Source organism: Cebus imitator, unplaced genomic scaffold, assembly GCF_001604975.1.
Source record: "Cebus imitator isolate Cc_AM_T3 unplaced genomic scaffold, Cebus_imitator-1.0 Scaffold507, whole genome shotgun sequence".
In the NCBI taxonomy this organism is placed as follows: Eukaryota; Metazoa; Chordata; class Mammalia; order Primates; family Cebidae; genus Cebus; species Cebus imitator.
Window position 1 is genome coordinate 48,369 of NW_016107822.1, and position 17,448 is coordinate 65,816.

Sequence of the window (17,448 nt, forward strand, 5' to 3'; positions counted from 1 at the left end):
CTGCTATGTGGCACACATTTGTTTGACCAAGTTTAAAAATCCTTTTTATCAGACAGACATGACTCCTTGTTAAATGCTATCTTTTGAATTGTAAACAAGGTGGTTGAAAAATCATTACTTAGGAAAGAAAGTGACATCGACGTTAATTAATACACATTATTGACAGACTTTGGAAGCTACAACAGTTGACTGATATTAAGATATACCAAACCAAACACTGGGAAAATAATATTTCATCCACTTAGATCAATTGCAATTGAGACACTGGCTTATATGCTTTTAAATGTTTCTGGTTTCCTGCTTTGGAGTTTCTTCAGAATTCTTTTCTTTCAGTTCTCAAGGACTTGAATTTTTGATATGTAAATATTCCAATTGTTTGCAAGCAATTAAACAAATTGGTCTTGTATATAAGTTTATGACATCTGAGATAGTATCCAAGCCATTGCTTATAGTCATCAAAATGTTGAACTTAAATATATATTTCTGTTTTCTTATAAATCAACATTTCCCCAATGACTGAAATAGACATTTCAGTCAATTACTTTGGCACTGTGTAGATATAACCTTGTTGACTCTGCTCCTGTTGGTGACATTTAAGAGAGAAATCTTGTTAGGCAGTAATTTATGCTTTAATTTTTTAAGAAGCCGTAGTTATTTATAATCCACCCCACACAGTTCATCACTCAATTGCATTTTTCTTTTTAATTCTGTCATTTTACATTTGAATGTCTTGTCTAACACATGAACATAAACCTCTTCAAGGAAGGGAGAATTAAAAACTCACCAGAATTATCTGCTTTTCTGAGGCCAAAACTCCGTAATACAAATCAGGCCATTGTAAGAAAAAATAAGAAAGAATATGAAATAATATTAACACCAACAGTGTTAGGAGGCCACATGGCTGGGTGTGAAGTGATCTTGACGGCAGGGAATGTTCTCGTCTTCTAGTACTGGACAGTTCTGACAGTGACTGATGGAAAACATGGCCAGGAGCAGAGAGAGTGGTGGGAGATGCAAAGTTGACAGAGGAAAAGAAGGCAGAGGGGGCAGTGATAGTGGAAGTAATAGAGGAAGAAGGAGACAAGGCAAGGAGCAATTGCATTTTTTTTAGGTCTGTAGATCAGAAATGTTAACAGGGCATGGTGGTGCGTGCCTGCAGTTCCAGCTATCTGGAAACTGAGATGGGAGGGCCACTGGAGCACAAGAGTTCAAGGCCAGCTTGGACAACATAGTTAGAGGCTGTCCCCCACCTCCCCAAGAAAAAAACATAGATAAGAAATGCATTATAAGTCTGATATGTAATTATTCCCTATAGGTAGAAGATTTTCAAGCCCCACTACAGGCTTAGGTACATAGTGAATAACTATCTATGTTGTCTAAGCTATTGATTTATATTGTCTATAGAGCACTTTTCAGTAGGAACATATCACACAGGCAATTTTAAATTTTCTTATAGCTGCTTCTAAAACATACAGAAAGGAAACTAATTTGTCATGTAATTAATTTTATACATTACTTACAAAATGTTATTTCAACATGTAATCAAATGAAAATTATTAATGAGATACTCTGTAATGTTTAGAACTAAGATTTAGAAATCTGGTCAATTAACAATTAATGCATATCTCAATTTAGTGGAGTGACATTACAGAGTGCTCAGTATCTCCATGTAGCTAGTGATGACTGTATTGGACAGTAAAGATATGGATTTTTTTTTTAAGAGGAAGAAAGAGAGAAAGAAAGAAAAAGAATAAAAAAAAAAAAAGAAAAAGAATAAAGGAGAGGAAGAGGAAGAGGGAGAGAGATCAGGGGTGTTGTTTTATTGCCCGGGCTAGAATGTAGTCTAAAAATGGGTATGCCTGTAATTGTGTTTAATAATAGAGACATAAAAAAAATGAGTGAAGAAAATAATTAACAAGCAGCCAACCAATATTTCATTTAAACCTGTAAATACGTGTGATGTAGTACTGATAAGAGTGTATATTTTGTGTATTTAAAGTGGAGAGTTCTATGAATGTTAATTAAGTCTACTTGTTCCAGATCTGAGTTAAAGTCCTGAATATCAATGTTAACTTTCTGTCTCATTGATCTGTCTAATATTGATGTTGAAGTCTCCCATTATTATTGTGTGGGAGTCCAAGTCTCTTTATAAATTTTATAAATCTGGGTATTTCTGTATTGGGTGCATATATATTGAGGATCTTTAGCTCTTCTTGTTACATTGATCCTTTTATCTTTATGTAATATCCTTCTTTGCTTCTTTTGATCTTTGTTGCTTTGAAGCCTATTTTATCAGCAAAAATTGCAACTCCTGCTTTCTGTTTATTTATTTTTGCTCTCCATTTGGTTGGTAAATTTTTCTCCATCCCTTTGTTTTGAGTCTTTGTGTATTGTTGCATGTGAGATGGATCAGGATATAGCATACCAATGGGTCTTGGCTTTTTTTGCCTGTCTGTGTCTTTGGATTGGGGGATTTAGTCGATTTAATTTTAGAATTAATAATAATATATGTGTGTTTGATACTGTCATTTAATGTTAGCTGGCTGTTTTGCCCATTAGTTGATGCAATTTCTTAATTATGTTGATGTTTTTTATTTTTAGGTATTTTTTAGAAAGGCTGATACTGGTTATTCCTTTCTATTTGTAGTGATTCTTTCAGGAGCTCTTGTAAAGCAGGCCTGGTGGTGACGAAATCTCTGAGTGCTTGCTTGTTCACAAAAGATTTTATTTTTCTCTCGCTTATGAAGCTTAGTTTGGCTGGATGTGAAATTCTGGGTTGAAAGTTCTTTGAAAGACAGAAGAGAGTGGGGGCCAATATTCAACATCCTTAAAGGTGTGGATTTTTTAAATGTATTCTTGCCTATCTCTTAACAATGGAAGTGCATAAAATTTCTGAGCATTTCTTATTTTTCTATTGCCATTTATAATTTTAGAAAATATTTTTAATGTCTAGTATAAAAGGGCATTTAGAAATTTTAACAAAATAGTCCAAGTGTTACTAAGGCTATGCTGTGGTCCTTGGGATCTTACCCCAGCCATGAACAATTAGCTCTGGGAAATATCTAAAATCACAGGCAAAATTCTGTGCTTGTGTGCTGTATGATGTGTACTTGCACAGGTTCTCATATGATTTTCTGCAGAGAAAGTTACATATTTTACCCAATTCTTAAAGAGATTATGCCCCACCCTATCCCCCCCAAAATTAAACTATTTTCAGTACTTTTTTTTCAGTTTTTTGTTTTTTTTACAATTTGTGATCATTAATTGATTATATGATACAAACTCCCTTGAGACTTGGCTGGAGACAACTGTAATAACTCCCAGCATTAACATAAATTAATCATGAGGGAAAATATGAAATGTGAGAAGAGCTGAAAATAAGATTAGAGGTGACATTTTCTTTAAAAAATACAAAATGACAACAAAGGTTTGAGAGAGAATTCAAGTAGATAATCTCACAGGCAAAGAAAGATGAAAAGTAGAGTGGAGATGATAATGTGCCTTGAAGAATGAGTGGAAGGAGGAGAGAGAGCCAGGTTATATAAACAGGCTGAAAAGCAGATAGGGGAAAGTGAAAACCCAGTTAGTGGATCAAAGGGTGAGAAGTCAAGTCTAATACAAAATCATTTGGAAAGGATTAGAATGCAGCAAAGATAATTGTAATACAGAAGAAAGAAAATTAACAGAATGAAAGAAGAGAAAATTCAAGAAATTAGAGCTAAGAAGCACAGCCTGGCCAGGCTGGCTGTACTGAAGGGTTTGTCACAAGGGAGGGGGCTCTTGTGGCCTGTATCTTTCAGCTTTCTATGAAAGACAGAGGCTAAAGTCACAGCTGTGATGACAAGAAGTAGATTTAGAGTAATTTTTGCTATTTTTCCTGCTGTAATTCTACTCGAGGTATTAACTTTGAAAATCAGGTTGAAAACAGGGACACAAACATCCTTACATGAACAAGTGCTGAGATTTTCTGGGGTTGAATGGGTTTGAAAGACACACCCCTCAGCGATGCTGTCATGCCTGAATCTGATGGAGGTTGACGGAGTCCAAGAGCCAGTGTAGCAGGGCCTGCCTGGAACACATGCAAACTGATTCATGGAACATTGGCTATGGATAGAAATTTTCCTCTAAGATGGTTAGAATTGTTTACAGAGATATGGGCTTGCTTGATAATTTACACATTGTTAACACCCTCACAGTCTCTCTCCTCCTGACTATCCCTGTGTGGTAGTGTAAATAATGGCTTGGAAAGAAGAATGAGTAGCTACCTGTGAAATAAACCAACAGTTAGATAGATGGACAGTTTGTGCACTGATTTATTAGGAGGGATTTAATAGGCCAGGAACTAATATTTTTTATAGCAAATATTGATCTATTAGAATTACAGCCAGCAAAGTCTGAGTTCAAGTAGTTTTTGTAGGAGCAGTCAGAATTTGTGCTCTTGCTTCAAGGCAGGCAGAAGGGAGATCTGTTAGTGATAGCTCTAATAGGATTGTGCCAACATAGTCTTTACCCCTCAAATGCTGGGTTTGCTTCATTTTGATATGAGAATCCAACAGGAACCTGAACAGATTCTTTTGCAGTGCTATCCTAGAGGTTTGCAACAAAACCTTGGTTAACTCTGCCACAATGAGCATGAGATTTGTCTGAAGCTCATGGTACCTTTAAGACTCCAACAACAAGGTCCTGAGCGACAGAATATGTGGATAATCTGTTACAACTCTCTTAAGCATTAATCGACCAAGCTGCTGTATATCCAGAAGTTTCTAGAGGCATTTATATGCATTGAATGTGATAACAGGATGTCAGTAAATTTTGGATTATTTCTTTGGTTGTTTTCATATTTCTTTTAATTGACAATATTTTGATTTATAGATTCTTAGCATTTTCTAGAAGGTAGAGGCTTGCTAAATTTCCTAATATTATATGAACATGTCAGTAATCCTCTCCACCATTTATATATTTGACTAAATATATCCAGGGATGGGTAGTGAAACAGTGTTTTATTTTTAGCTACTATGTAGTATTTCAAGAAAGAAAACGTGCAGATGAAGTCTATGTATTTTAATAACGCTATAACCAGGTAGACTTCTGTTAATAACAACAAAAGTAAACAAGTTCAGATTTTCTGGTACACAGAAATAGAGTGACCTCTGACACAGCAGCAGAAAAATTATTTTGTTTTTCCTGTGGTCACAAAGGCGGATGTGACCAGGTAATATGTGTAATCTGTAAATAGTGGTTTAAGCCATAAAATGCAAAGCCTGTCCATACAAACTTTAATGTCAAAGATACTGAGTTACTCAATAAAATAGGAATTTGTTTCCTTCCTTTTTTCTTGGTGAATAGAACCTGAGTAGAATATAAAATAGTCTTAATAAATAAGATCAGAGAAAGTTAGTAATAAGGGCATCCCATTCTAGATTACAAAGTTTACCAATTGAAAATTTTTCTTTCCAGTAACCTTGTCTAAATAGTATTTATTAATCTTCCTCATACCCATGGTTGTGTGCCATGGGAAAATATTTTATGCTCAATAGTGCAATAGATTACATGTTTTCTGCTCAGCATGTGGTAGATTTTAAGAGAATATTGCTTTTGTAATTTTAAAATATCACGTCTGTAAACAATATAATGTTTCAACTTGAGCCAAAATATTTGCATTTGAGAAATAGCCCATTTGTTTTATTTATTGTCTCCAATTTCTTCCTGACTGTCTGGTTACAAGCTCAGAGGGAAAATTGTAATGGTGCTAAGTTCTGGGATGTAGTATATTCAAGCTGGTTGGATTTGTGGCTATTTGCAGTTCTTTAAACATACTTTTCTTTTGCATGTCCAATTGTAGAGCAAGGAATGAAAAGAATTTATTTGTGTGTGTGGCAGGGGAGAACAGGGTCTTATTTCTCATTCTGTCATTCAGGCTGGAGTGCAATGGTGGGATCATGGCTAACTGTAGCCTCTAACTCCTGGGCTCAAGCAATCCTCTCACCTTTCAGCCTCCCAAGTAGCTGGGACTACAGGCACATGCCACGTTGCCTGGCTAATTTTTGTGAATTTCTTTTTTTTTTTTTTTGTAGAGAAGGGGTTTTGCAATATTGCCCAGGCTGATGTCAAACTCCTGGGTTCAAGTGATCAGCCTGCTTGAGCTCCCAAAGTGCTGTGATTACAGGCATGAGCCACTGCACCTGGCCAAATTTTAAATCTGCATAGTATAATTTTCCTTATGAGACAAAAAGTGTGTTCACTCACACAATTTTTCTTTCACTGAACAAGGAAAGACATTGAATATACTCTAAACAATTGTTTATCAGGAAAAAGTAATGTAAGTTCACATTTCCTTTTGTGTTTCTAGATTTTTCAGGATACTCTATAGTATATTGATAATTGTACTCACTGTTTTAGAGATACTTTACCCAAAATGGTTTCTGATTGAAGTAAAATGCATTGAGGACGTTATGTTTTAAGTGTAACTAACTAACTATTTAGAAGTAAGTTTTTCCTATGTTTTCTGACTTTTCAGGCAACCCATTCATAAATACAACTATGTTGCTTGATACTGCAAAGTTGAAACATAGGAATAAGTTCTATTTAGATAGCATGTAAATGGCAACTATAAGTTTGAAAAATTAGCTCCAAAGATATTCTGAACTGGCAGACGGAATCTGGTGTAGAAATGAATTAAGGTTTAGACTAACATTTTGTAAGATTGGGATAGAATCTGGAGGAATGTTTCTCCTGCATCCAACTACTCATATAGTTACATCTATGTTTCCTACATGCTCTACTCAGCACTAGGCAACTCCTCACAATAGGATGTTTCCAGATTCCCCCAGCTGTGCTTACAAATGAAACTCTAGATCAGATATGTACATAGAACACCTGACAGTGAGACATCCAACCAGACAGCTTTTGTGTAGCCAGAGAGAATTCAGAAAAAGAATACACTTAGAAATTCAAGAAACAAGATGAGTGAATATAAATTCAAGGGTTAGATTCATTTTGTGCTAAAGCTTCAAGTTCACCAGGAGTCAGTGAAGCAAAGTTGCAAACAATGGCAAACTACACAAATTGCAGTTCTGGCCATGAGGTAAGAGGCCACCCTCAAATGTCTTTCTTGTGGATGCATCTGTTGGTAATACAAGAGATTCTTGGACTTCACTACATTATTGCAAGCAATAGCATATTTCTGACACAACATAATTTAGAATTTGGAATCAATGTTTTTTCCTTGTGTATTTTCCATCTATTGTCATTTTTAGATAATTAAGGTACTTACTGGAGTAGAATAGAAAATATTTTGTATTGCAAATTATCCCACTGGGACCCTGCTCAAGTAGAGCTTAATATTAAAATCAGCAGCTGGGAAATCATCTGGAACTTTGCAAAGTGATGTGAAAAGTGTTTGTTCAATGAGAAAATTTAGAAAAGTGAATTAAAACTTCACATCCTACAACCCTCCTATGTAGGTCAGTGTATTTCTGGTAGCCAGGTATATACTGAATGATGCTGCTGCTCTGTTGAATAAAGGACTGTCTCATATGGGATGAAGTCCAAGGAGCATCTTTTATTAGCTTTTTCTGAAGAAAAAATTAGGCCAAATCTTTCATATTGATGTTTAGTTGAAGATGTATAGGTTGCTACCCTTTGGGATCATACTTGGTGTAAACTGGAATTTGCAAACTTGAGATCGAAAGTTCCCATTTGTCTCAGGAAGATGTTTAGAAAAAAATTAAGTGCATATTTTTAAATTGTAGGCTTTAACTTAAGAACTTGTATTTCTGACTTCCTAGAAGACTTGGAAGATCAACTATGCTGAATGTGTGTTCTAATGTGGCAATATTTTTTAAGGCTTAGTCTCACTGTCAGCATTAAAGGGAGCATGTTCTCCCTGGTTTGCTATACCCCCTTATGTTCTGAGGCCATGTGTTGTGTGCTGGTTGATATTTACGATTACCTGGCTCCCCAGAAAAGAAACACCCTGATTTATAGCAATTGAGAATTTTTCACTGTGGCTAATTGAAAATTAACAACAAGAAGTATGGAGGACACACAGACAATCTGGCAGGAGCTGGATCTAGCGCATCTGCATCATTGGCAGTTTCCATTTATTATCACACACATTGCTTTTTATGCTAAGTATTTCACCTTTCTTTGCATCATCAAACTTGGAAATATGAAGGACAAATCAAAAGACCATATGTTTCTTGAAAAAGGGGAAGTTGCTCTGTTATGGTCTAATATATAAATATCTAGTACAATTCACTAGTTTGTGATACTGGTCTAGGCCCATGTAGATATTTGTTTGCTCCCTGTGGCTTAAAGCAGGGGACACAAACCCTCCGGGCATGGACTGGTGCTGATCCACAGGCCTATTAGGAATTGGGCCACACACCAGGAGGTGAATAGCAGGAGAACCAGCATTAACACCTGAGCTCCACTCCTGTTAGATCAGTGGCACATAGATTCTCATAAGAGCATGAACCCTATTGTGAACTGTGCATGAGAGGGATGTAGGTTGCATTCTTCTTATGAGACCTGCTGTTTGATCTAAAGTGGAACAGTTTCATCTCAAAACCACTCCCCTCCGCAGTCCAAGGAAAAAATTGTTTTCCATGGAAATGCTCTCTGGCGCTAAAAAGGTTGGGGACAGATAGCATAAAGGACTGTGAATACAGTAGAATTTGGGGGAGGTCTTAAGGAAGTTGTTCTGTAGTGAAAAGAGTGCCAAACTAGTTCTCCAGAGTTTTGAGTGTCAGCCCTTTGCTGCTAACTTGCTGTCTGATCTTCAGTAGGTCATTAACCCCACTTGGATTCTTTAAATCATAGGCTATTAGAATTAGAAGGATCATAAGGATCTCTTTCTAACCAATATACTGGACCCAGCATTGTGCCTGCCTGGGCCTTGGTAACTTGCCTAATAAGAGGCCTAGCCACCATTGCATCACCTTGTCTCATAACACATCATTTGCTGGAGGCAAGGCTTGGCCATAGTTGCTCAACACCCAGGTCCAAACTCTGGGTCCAGATTGACAAGACCCACAGAGGACCCTCTTACAGCTCCCAGGCTTAGAAAGAATGCTGCTTGCACAGGACATAGGATCTGGCTTCTGTCCCAGCAGATATGCAGAAGATAGGAGAATGCAAACAGTAAATATTAGAGGGTTGCCCTGTCATGGGGCAGACTCTGACCAGTGACTAGGAGATGACTGAAAGTATGGTGTAGATTTCTCTCCTGACTGATTGTTCCACGGTGGTTTCACATGGCCTATCTGGAGACATCCCACGTGCCTGAGCTACTGACTTCCTTGTGAAGGTCCACAATATCCCTATCTCATATTTTTTCTCCTTTCCTTGTTCTCACCCTTTTGTTTCTCATTCTTGCTGCCTTGGAAATTGTACCTTCTATTGATGACTTAGCATGTAGGACTTGCCTCAGACTTGGATTTTTAAGGAATCAAGATTAAGATATCGGTTTCACACTGAAACGGGAATTCTAGTAGAAGGTCAGGTGAATTCTACTTGAGTAAATATTTACGGTATTTAAAACACAGTTATTAAGTCAGGATTCCCGAAGGTATACAGAATAAGTGTAATTCCTATTTTACATGCATTTAAAGATGGAGGCAGTATTGTAAAATGGGTGGTGACTGTTGGAATCAGGGACACCTCAGATCAAAGCCTCTTTTCAATACTTGCTAGATGTGAGATCATGGGCAAATGTGCCAAAATCTCTCCCAGCGTTAGTTTTCTTAAAATATAGGCCTATAACTCTTTGACTCTGCATCCCTGATTCTTGACTGAATACTGCCACTGCCTCCAGGAATTGAGGGTGTTAATGAAAGTGGAAAACAAGGGGCTGGGAGTGAGGGGTGAATGTGTGGTCCAGCTTGCTGCCTGCACTCAAAGAGCTAAAGTGAGGAGAGTGACAACAGAATCTGCACCGAGGACTGGATGTTAAAAGAAAGTTGCAATCAAAACTTGCAGCTGCTCTGGACTCTCTAGTTTGTGAGCTGCAAAACAAATGAGGTTAGTAAACTGCATCCAGGAATGTAAGCCAAGATTGGATGTGACAACTTTGCCAGCAGGGCTTCTTGGGGCTGTGGATAACGCAGAAGTTGGAAAACACATTTTAGTTTCTCTCCCCCTCTGTTAGACATAGCCTAGGGAAAGCCTCTATGTTGGAAACATCACTTCCAATACTGTTTTGTTTCTTCCAGGCAATTTACTAATAGCTTCTTTTCATTTTGAAATATTAAATGCTTCTTTAAAAATATCCAAAACTCTAAGAGGAGAAAAGGTAAGAGAGAGAAAAAAAATACTGCAATATAAAGTTATTTTTCTTGCCAGTTGATGCTAGTTAAAAGGAACATTTTATTTGAGAAAAATGACCTCCATTATTTTATAAGGTTATCATGGTTTATGAATTGGAGCCTTGTGATATAACAAAATACATTTGTGGTTAAAAATATCTTTCAGAAGAATCAATGCATGTATGTGTGTTAATCTATAATATGTAACAAATTTTTTGAACCACTGTCTGTCATTTAGTATTTGCATTTGGCAAAGAAGGAAATTGAGGTTCTAATGATACTTACTGGTTGCTGATACTAGAATGTGGTTATGATTAGGCAGAATTCTCAGATACAAACTTCGGAATCTATTCTGGCAGAAAGGATATTAGGTGGCCCATAGAATGTTTGAGCAGCTGGAGACAGAGCTCAAGGCTAACCTTCTCAGAGCAGTGACTGAAGTCAGGCTGCTTCACCGGCCTGTTGAGGAAGCTGCTGCACCAAACAATACATGCCAGAAACGTGACCTCATTGCACTGATGCCTCTTGGATGTCAGGAGCTTGACGTTGTAATCACTGGAGTCCCAGGAAACTGGGTGACTGCCATTCCCAAAGGCAGCAAAATGGAAGCTGCCCAGAGGGCCTGTTTTCACACATTGCTCACTTTAGAATTGATGGCTCAGTGGGTGAATTTGATTAGTGAAGCACAAGTCACATATATCTGGCTGCATTTGAGTCTGACTTCATCACTGGGGCCATGTAACTGATTACATGGGAGTTCCTCCAAATGTGGAAAAGTTATTCAGAGGGAGGTGGATGATCACGAACACACCAAGTATTTAATGCAGTTGGGGAACTGTAATTTTAAGCTATCTGTCTAATCCAAAGCTTTTACTATGAACCAGGATGCTGTACATCCTCACTACTGCCTGTGCTTTAAGCCAGTGCTTCTGAAAGTGTGGTTCTTGGACCAGCAGCATTAGCACCACTTGAAAACTTATAGAAATGCAAATTCTTGGCCACTCTCCCAGATCTACTGAATTAGAAAGTCTGAGGGTGAAATCCAACAATCTTTAACAAGCCTACCAGGTGATCTTAAAGCCTTTGAAGTGGAGAAGTTTGAGACCTGCTGCCCTGTGCAATACTCTACTATTTTACCATAGTAAAGTGATATTTTTCCTCTTTAGGGACTTCTGACTGTTTTGGAAGTCAGGAAAAAAACAAAACAAAACAGAAAGCAAACAATTACAAAATAAACAGTAGAAATCCAACATAGTTAGAAGCCATTAACAACCATTAGTGTACTTGTGCATGGCTCCTTTGTGATATTTACTGATGTGAATATGATTTTGTCATTGACAAAACTTTATAAAAGCATAGTAACTTACCATAGTTGAAATATATCAAATGGATTTGAGATGTGTGTACCTGAGCTTTTAAATGAAGATAATGGAATGCCAGAGATTTTTAAAATTTTCTATGTTGCAGTCTATAATTTCCCTCTTTAATTAAAGCTTAGATGACACATCTTTTAAAGTGTATAAAACATTGGGAGGATTCTTTAGGCTGGCTACTCTCAGGTTTTGTAAAACAAAGGGCACTTTGCTCCAAAGGGTAGGTGTATGGATAAGTGTTGGAGTTAAGCATGCCTCTTACCCTGATCAGCCTGTGTGCTCCGGTCTTTCTGAATTTAAAAATACTGGTTTACTATAAATTCTTAGCCATATCTGCAGTGAAGGGGAGGGGAGATATTAAAGCAGATTAAAAAGTCTTTGATGATTTATTCATTTACCTATCAAAAATTGATCAAGCAACCGGTATTTGGAAAACAGTGCTAGTGGTAGCCTTTGGGCTAGTATTGCAAAACTGAATTATCCCCATGTATATCATACATGATTTACCCATGTCTAAAGAGTAAGAATCGAATCAAGTAAAATACTTAACCTTAAAAGCAAATGCTAAGAGCTTAGGCCAGCCTTACTCGTTAAAAGAAGAAAAGGGAAGGTATTATTTGAGGGGCACTAATAGTTATTACGGGTTTACTTTGGGCTGAGATCTGAGGTAATTTTTAGACATTGTTGAATGAGCAGACCATAGGAGGTAAGTTCATGCTGTATCATGAGCACTGGTGGAACAAGGATGATGAGCAAGCTACTGCCCTTATCCTCGAGGAATTTACATTTGCAGTGGGGGATGGACAAGGGTAATTATAATATGATCTAAATCCCACAAAAATGTTAGTCCATGCTGTGTTAGTCTATTCAGACTGCTCTAACAAAATACCATAAACTGGGTAGATTATGAACAACAAATTTATTACAGTTCTGGAAGCTGGAAAGTCCAAGATCAAGGCATTGGCACATTTGGTGTCTGGTGAGAACTCATTTCATGGTTCATAGATGGTGCCTTCTCCCTGTGTCCTCACATGCTAAAAGGGACAGAAAAACTCTGTTGGGTCTCTTTTATAAGGCACTAATTCCATTAATGAGAGCTCTGCCCTCTTGATCTAATCACCCCCCAAAGGCCCCACCTCCTAATAGTAGCACCTTAGTGATTAGGTTTTCAACATACAAATTTTGGTGGGATACACATATTCAGACCATAGCATGTACCTATAGATACATGAAGCAAGGAAGGTCACCTGCAAAACACTCCTGGCTCTCAATCAGGCTTAGTCAGGCACAATCTGTTTCATTAGAATGGAGGTGTATGTGACTGAATAACTTGTGCAAGATCAATGTCTCAAGGGATATTCTGCTATTTGGATTCTGGACAATGAGAAACTGATGGGAACAAGTACAGGTTCATTGTTTGACATCTACAGAAGGGCCGACAATGTGTTCTGGGCCAGCCAGGGGGTGCCCTGTAGATGTGGAACAGTGACACATTTGGGACACATTCCCAATACGGTGGGAGTCAGGGTTATAATGGATTATCTACCTATCAGGTGATTTTGGATTAAAGGTAATAGATGCCCTTCAGACACAGTGATAACTTGCCAGATGTTACACAACCAGTAAGGAGCAGAACCGCTATGATATAATTAACCACTATATTAAACTGTCCATTTAGTCACCAGAGAAATCCTGCACCCATTTGACAGAAAATGACTTAAGAGATATTAAGTAGCTTGCTCAAGGTGATGCAGTTCTGAAGTGTTAGAGCCAGCTGGGCTGAATTCTATATTGATTTTGCTCCAAAGCCATCCTTGCTTAGGCTAATTATTATCAGGGAAAATGTTTGTTGTTCAATTATGCCAAGTGTTGGTTATTGTTTTTGGCAGAAATTGCCCAAATTTCACATGTACAGGATTAAATAATTCTTTTCAACAGCGCAGCTGGGAAAAAAACTTGAGTGTATCTTTTAGGGTTAATTTATTCTGGCAGGCTCTTCAAGAGGTGTTGCATGCTAGAGGAATGACAAAGGATATTAACATTTTACAGGCTAACAAAATGTTTTCTTGTGTTCTCTTATAGAGAACTCTGCAGCCTTCGGGTTAAGCACTAGTCCCATCACTGGAGTGATTCAGACTTTTATTTCTTTAGAAAAAGTTTGGCCTTTTCACCCAAGCCATCTCTGCTACCTTTCGAAGGCTGAAATAGCTTTCTATCTGGTTATGGAACCTTCCACTGGGGGGTGAATCAAGCCTCACAGTTTTGCTGTGAAACATCTATTTGCCACTTCCTTCTCTCATTTTGGAAGGCTTCCACTCCGCTCTCAATGGACAGTACCATGCTTGTACTTTGGGCACTCACTCTAAGTGAAATCCTGAATTGACTGCTGATAAGTTCCTATGGAATATATATGAAGTCCACACAGGATTGACTATATAATTTGCAGGGCCCAGTGCAAAGTGAGAACACTGAGCATTTTGTTAAAAATGTATTAACCATTCAAGATGATGACCACAGAGTGTTAAACCCCAAGTGAGAGGCCTTCTGAGTGCAGGGCCCTGCGAGACTGCACAGGTCACTCAGCCATGAATCTGATGCTGACTTTAGCAAAATTGTCAGAGGTGGTGATTTTCAAATAGCTGTGTTGTAGTGCTATTCTGTGGCAAATATTTCATTGTTTATGGCAAATAGGAAAAAATGTAATGTTCTCATCATATGTTTCATTAAATGTACTAAAGAACTTACGACTTAAGTTAATGTACTATTTCCACCTTTTCTTTTTTTAGATGGAGTTTTGCTCTTTTTGCCCAGGCTGGAGTGCAGTGGTACCATTTCAGCTCACTGCAACCTCCACCTCCTGGATTCAAGCGATTCTCCTGCCTCAGACTCCCAAATAACTGGGATTATAGGCATGCGCCACCATTCCCGGCTAACTTTGTATTTTTAATAAAGATGGAGTTTCACCGTGTTGGTCAGGCTGGTCTCGAACTACTGACCTCAAGAGATCCATCTGCCTCAGCCTCCCAAAATGCTGGCATTACAGACATGAGCCACCACACCCGGCCTATTTCCATCTTTTTTACTTTTGAAAGGATCACGATGACAGACGTTAAAAATAGCCTTATTTGATGAAAGAAACACTTGACAACCTGTTGTCTTTGTGTTGTCTTTCTCTCCTACCTTCAGTTTTACTCATTAGAAATTCTTGATGTCTCAGAACCACAGATCTGAGATACATGATGAGAATCTGTTTCATTCCTTTTCTTTCTCAAGTGGTATCTTCAGGAAGTAACATATTATTTAAGCTTCATGAAATTATTTATTGTGTCCTTTGTGTTTATCAAAGACTGTTATAAGAAATAGTTGTAGAAAGATAGTTTTGCTCTCTCATATTCAAAACATACTTTTCATCCCGTTTCAACATCCTTCTTACATAAAAGAACCTACAAAATACATTATTTGTAGGATTTAATGCCAGCAAAATCTGCCTCTCAAATGAGCTTGGTTGCAGACAAAGAGAACTATAAAATACATCACAAAATGTAGCAGAGTGCTAAATTTGATCTTCAATTGCAGAACTGTTTTACACCATTTTCCTAGGATCTCTCTTTCCTTCCTCTGAATGGTTTCTGATCTTTCTTGGAAAATTGGTATTTTAACTGCTTTTACTGTTTTAAATGTTCTTATTGTAAAACTTTTCAAATCTATTCTTTTTTAACTTGTAGGTTGACTACATTTTGTAAATAGCAAAAATACTAGATACTGAGTGACAAGAGCTGTATGTATAGAGGAACATTTTGATGAGCTTGTAGAGTTTTATCATCTGAAAATGGTAATACTCAAATCAAAATTATATACCATTTTCCCCGGATACCTTGTATATCTGCCTCATTTGCATTTTGCTCATATGATCACGCCATTGGTAGTAATAGAACCAAGATGAGGATGACTTAATTTCTTGATGTACATATGAATTGTAGGTTCTGTGACTTTGACAATGAGGCTGTCATTTTTCCCCCCTCAGATTTGTAGTCTGTGAGAAGTACAAAGTATTATTTCTTTTCTCTGAAATGTAAGCGGTTTTTCAAAGTTGTAATTTCAGACATGAAAAGTAATCCTGAGTTCAGCCTGGAGATGTCCAAAAATGGACATGTCTTTGGAATATTACAGAACAGAGCTACCAGTTAGCTTGTGTTACCTCACCTATCTGCATCTTAAACATTGGTTTATGAATGCTTTCTTTCATTTACTGAGTGATTTATAGTTAAATAAATCAAAATTCAGGAATCATTGCTCTATATTTTTAAGAGAAGCTGATGCATGTTTTTCATTTTCATGATGGATTGCCATGTGATATCCATTAGGAAATGTTGTGGAATGGCAGTTACACATACCAAAAAGAGGCAAAGTAACTTTATTGAGTAGCCTACTGCATGTCAAGAATGGCCCACACAGGCTGGACACGGTAGCTTATGCCTGTAACTCAGCACTTTGGAAGGCCAAGGTGGGCCAATTACAAGGTCAGGAGATCAAGGCCATCCTGGCCAACATGGTGAAACCCTATCTCCACTAAAAATACAAAAATTAGCTGGGCATGGCGGTGCATGCCTGTAATCTCAGCTACTCAGGAGGCTGAGGCAGGAGAGTCACTTGAACCAGGGATGCAGAAGTTGCAGTGAGCAGAGATCATACCACTGCACTTCAGCTTGCTGACAGAGCTAGACTTCATCTTCAAAAAAAAAAAAAAATGCCCACACATTATTTTAATAATAACTTTATTAAACAGTATTTATTTTCCTAATTTTAAAGAATATATCAGGAAAATGAGGCTTAGATAAGTAAATTCCTCAGTGGGACACTAGTAATTTGCAGAAAGGTTGTGCCCTTTTGCTTCACCATCTTGAATTGAATACCAAAGGTCTTTGGACAGCTTACAAGAAAGGGACTTGGAAGATCATAATGTTGGCTATTGTATTATTGATCTTTTATCACCAAGGTATACCTTGCAGTGCAAAAATTTCCCTACCAGAGTCATCTTTTTAGAATGTTCAGAGTTCCTTTGGAACCACAATTGTCATCTTGAACAAAAACAAAGTTTGGATGCCTCATATTTGAGAGAAGGCCTTTTTCTGTCATCCACTGGCCTACAGCTATAACATCTCATTTATTCATTCATTTCACCGAAAAGGAAAATCTTACTATGTGCAGAGTACTGTGTCATACTAGGGATACTGTACTGTAATAATCAAGAAGCACACAGTCTCATTTTTCATGGAGTTCACTGTTTACTGGGAGATATAGTTAGCTAATCACACAAATAATTGGTTGATTAAAATTCTATTACATACTTCAGTGGCGAAGTCCAGAGTATTATGAGTGTTTGAAAAAGGAGAACTAACCAGTCTGAGGCTGAGGAGTGGTCAGCTAAATGAAGGGGATGGGATGTGCTAAACATTCCAGACAGAGGGTTCAGATGCGTTGTAGAATAATCACATGGAAGTGAACAACACATAGGTTGGGGACAGGAGACAAGAGTAAGGGGACGATGGTTACCTGGGGTCATCAGACACTTTCAGTCAATACTGTGGTAACTCTGAATCCCATCCTTACCCAAAACAATTTTGGAATACGTAGCACAATGTTAGCACAGTACGTACACACACACACACACACAAACACACACACGCACACATATATACCTATATACAAATATATAGGTATATATATGCATGTATGTATATTTGTATATACACACACACACACACACA